The sequence below is a fragment of the Dama dama genome, chromosome 12 (assembly GCF_033118175.1).
Source record: "Dama dama isolate Ldn47 chromosome 12, ASM3311817v1, whole genome shotgun sequence".
NCBI lineage: Eukaryota > Metazoa > Chordata > Mammalia > Artiodactyla > Cervidae > Dama > Dama dama.
Genome location: NC_083692.1, coordinates 15,876,672 through 15,881,183, shown reverse-complemented (window position 1 = coordinate 15,881,183; position 4,512 = coordinate 15,876,672). Strand labels below are relative to the sequence as shown.

Below are 4,512 nucleotides of genomic sequence, written 5' to 3'. Positions count from 1 at the left end.
TGTCCAATCATAAATCGATTGATCAAGGCCTGTGAGGTGGGGTAAAACTGTAAATAAATGGTTGTCGGAAGTCCAAAGCCAGAAGGCACAGTTTTAGGGGCTGGAGGAGCAGTTGTGACCAGAATGAACACACAAAAAGATGTTCACTACTATTTCTTTTTCTTTCTCTCTTTTTTTGGCCATGTAGCGTGGCTTATGGAATCAGTTTCCCGACCCACACCCTCGGCAGTGAAAGTGTGTGAAACCACAGAGTCCTAATCACTGGACTGCCAGGGAGTTCCCTATTTTCTTATTTATTTCTGGGCTTATTACATTGTGGACAGAAAATGTATTCTGCCTTATTTCTGCCTTTAGGAATTTATCTAGATTTCCTCAGTTGCGGCTTTATTCTTACTTTCATAGAATGAAAGATGTGGTAAAGTTTCCTGCTGATACTGTTTCTGCCCATTTTTTTTACTATATTATAATGCTCCATTGTTTGGCACATAAAATTTCATGTACATTGCATTCAGTTTAAGAAGTATATTCTTGTTTTCTGGGATGCTATAGAAGTCACGGACTCTCAAGTTTAGAAGAGACCTTGAAGTTTTGTCTTTTTTTCCCTTTATTTTTATTAGTTGGAGGCTAATTACTTTATAATATTGTAGTGGTTTTTGCCATACATTGACATGAATCAGCCATGGATTTACATGTGTTCCCCATCCTGAATCCCCCTTCCACCTCCCTCCCCATCCCATCCCTCTGGGTCATCCCAGTGCATCAGCCCCGAGCACTTGTCTCATGCACCCAACCTGGGCTGGCGATCCGTTTCACACTTGATAATATACATGTTTCAATGCTATTCTCTCAGATCATCCCACCCTCGCCTTCTCCCGTAGAGTCCAAAAGTTTGTTCTATACATCTGTGTCTCTTTTTCTGTCTTGCATATAGGGTTATCGTTACCATCTTTCTAAATTCCATATATATATGCATTAGTATATTGTATTGGTGTTTATCTTTCTGGCTTACTTCACTCTGTATAATGGGCTCCAGTTTCATTCATCTCATTGGAATTGATTCAAGTGTATTCTTTTTTTTTTTTTTCTTTTTTTTTTTAAAAATATGGAACGCTTCACGAATTTGCGTGTCATCCTTGCGCAGGGGCCATGCAAATCTTCTCTGTATCGTTCCAATTTTAGTATATGTGCTGCCGAAGCGAGCACTCAAGTGTATTCTTTTTAATGGCTGAATAATATTCCATGGTGTATATGTACCATAGCTTTCTTATCCATTCGTCTGCTGATGGGCTGAAGAGACCTTGAAGTTCTTTTAGTTCATTCTTCCTTTAGAAACTTGACTTCACTTTCTAACATTCCCCAAAGTGGCCATTTAGTCACATCTGAACTGTCCCAGTGCTGGGGAGTGTGTCCTCTCCCCTGCCCAGGAAGCCCACTCCACTACTGGACTGCTCTGACAACCAGAAATTTCCTTCTCAGTGAACTGGGCTTCATCTTCTTGGTCTCAGTTCTAACACTGAGCACCCACTCCCATGAGCCTGTAGAAAACCCACCTGACGATTCAGGAGACATAGGAGACGTGGGTTCGATCCCTGGGTTGGAAAGATCCTCTAGAGGAGGGCATAAAATAGACCCCAATATTCTTGCCTGGAGAATCCCATGGACAGAGGAGGCTGGCAGGCTACAGTCCATGGGGTCCCAAAGAGTCAGACACGACTGAAGTGACCAAGCGTGCACTCGTGCACGCATCCTCTCCCAAATACATCCCTTCACATTTTCCAGCCCAGTTTCTAGAAGCACAAAACCAGAGCCCCTCTTTCTGGATGCCACTTGTGATAGCTTCAAATGTATGGAACATGTCACAAACTCTGAAATACCTATTGGGAAAGAAATATCTTAAACCTAAAAATCTTCTCTTCTCTCACTTTACCAGGGGTCCTTTGAGAAGTTAGGCTCTGGTTTCCTTTGCCTCAGTTTCCCCTCACGCCACCAGGGATTTCCGAAGCAAGTTTAGAAACAATTTTAATCAGGCAGGGGAAAAGCCAGGGCAAGAGAAGGAGAAAGAGAAAAGAAGAGGAGATGAGAGGGGAGGGGAGGGGAAAGGAGGGAGGACCGTGCTGTTTCTCTGTAGGAGGGTGACTTCAGCATCCTGGTGGGGCAAGCAGTGTGCTGAGAAACAGCCATTCAGAGAGACTGCTGACCATCAGTGGGCAAAGCTTGGGGAGTCAGAATGAAATGTCAAAGGAAGGCCTCCTGTGCCCACGTTCCCCCCCACCCCCGAGCAGCAGCATCAGAGGTGGCCATTCATTCTGTTTGTATGTACCTGTCTCCCCCAGCTAGGATGTAAGCCCCACAATAGCCAGGGTTTTATTATTATTACTACTATTTTCTTTCCTCTGCTGCATCTTCAGTACCTAGAACAGCTCCTGGCACAGAGCAGGCCCTCAGTGAATATCTGTTGAATGCATGAAGGAATTCATGAAGCTCAACTTGCTTAAGTTAATTAGCATGCCTCCCCACCCCCAGCTTCTGCTTTTGTCAATACAGAGGACACAGAGTTGAGCTGGTCTCTGGGAAGAGACAATGGTGAGCGAAGCTGACGGTTGTCCTTCTTGAACTCAGACCCTAGTGGAAGATAGAGCACAACAAGCAAGTCCATCGACCCTCAGTGCTAATCAGCTAGTCGGTCACCTCACTCCTGCCTGAACAGAACCCTGGACAGGGATTTTGGATGCACCAGGAGGACTGATCCCTTAAGGATTTGGGGGAAGGAAGAAGGGAAACCCCAGAAATAACTACAACCTACTCAGCACTTGTGAATCAGACCCCGTGCCAAATGTTTAACACATTATCTTATCTCAGTTCAGTTCAGTCACTCAGTCATGTCCGACTCTTTGCGACCCCATGGACTACAGCACACCAGGCCTCCCTATCCATCACCAACTCCCAGAGTTTACTCAAATTCATGTCCATCAAGTCGGTGATGCCATCCAACCATCTCATCCCCTGTGGTCCCCTTCTCCTCCTGCCTTCAATCTTTCCCAGCATCAGGGTCTTCTCCAATGAGTCAGTTCTTCACATCAGGTGGACAAAGTATTGGAGTTTCAGCTTCAGCATCAGTCCTGAATATTAATTGGAATATTGGAATATTGGACCCCTGGTAAAGTGAGAGAATATTCCAATGAATATTCAGGACTGATTTCCAATGAATATTCAGGACTGAATATTCAGGACTGATATTCAGGACTGATTGGATCTCCTTGCAGTCCAAGGGACTCTCAAGAACATTCTCTAACACCACAGTTCAAAATCCAGTCCTTACAATAAACCCAGGATGTAGACCTGATTATCTGCACTTTACAGACTGAGAAGACAAGCTCAGAGTTAAAGTGGTTTGTCAAGGGTCTCACCACTAGCATGTGGCTGAGCTGAAACCAGAATGCCCTGAGTCATCTGAGGGCACCATTAGGCTATGGGCGCTGAGAGAGGGGGAAGGAGGCATCGATCCGGGGAAGAGCCGTGTTCTCATCCTCACAGCCTGTGTGTTCTTCAGTCACTTTATCACTCCAGCCTCAGTTTCTTCATCTGTCTCATGAATGGGTGGGCCCAGATGAAATCAATGTCCCCGTCTAACTCTTATATCTTCTGCATCCAGAATGAAGGACTGAAATAAAAACCCCATTAAGCTCACACTTTTGCTTGGGCTGTAGGCTCACCTGGTACCAATGATCCTTCGCCAGCTAAAAGCAGTGGAGACAGTGGGTCTCAGAACCCTGAACAGAATCATGATATAGTACATATATTCAATATACTACTCCACCATAAAAAAAGAGTGAAATAATGCCATTTGCAGCAACATGATGGACCTAGAGATTATCATACTAAGTGAAGAAAGTAAGAAAGACAAATCACTCATATATGGAATCTAAAATGTGACACAAATGAACTTCTCTGTGAAACCGAAACAGACTCAGACATAGAAAACAGATTTGTGGTTGCCAAGGGGTAGGCAGGAGAGGGAAAAAATGGGAGTTTCAGATTAACAGATGCAAACTATTATATATAGGATGGATAAACAACTGGGCTTCCCTGGTGGCTCAGCTGGTAAGAATTGGCCTGCAATGCGGGAGACCTAGGTTCGATCCCTGGGTTCAGAAGATCCCCTGGAGGAGGGCATAGCAACCCACTTCAGTATTCTTGCCTGAAGAATCCCCATGAGTAGAGGGGCCTGGCAGCAAAGTCCTACTATATAGTACACGGAACTATATTCAATATCCTGTGATAATTCATATTGGGAAGGAATATGAAAAAGAATGCACATTGTATGCATGGCTGAATCACAGAGGATGAGATGGTTGGACGGCATCACTGACTCAATGGACATGAGTTTGAGTAAACTCTGGGAGTTGGTGATGGACAGGGAGGCCTGGCGTGCTGCAGTCCATGGGATCGCAAAGAGCCAGACACGACTCAGTGACTGAACTGAACTGAAATCAGCCATACTTCAATCAAATA

At 44.7% G+C, this 4,512-nt stretch overlaps 1 non-coding gene across 1 annotated transcript; it reads right to left on the bottom strand.

Moving 5' to 3' along the window:
* Window positions 1-1,096: 1,096 nt before the first annotated feature.
* Window positions 1,097-1,203, bottom strand: LOC133067616 (U6 spliceosomal RNA). The gene has a single exon (XR_009695383.1). It is a non-coding gene; the product is annotated as a U6 spliceosomal RNA (small nuclear RNA).
* Window positions 1,204-4,512: the final 3,309 nt, after the last annotated feature.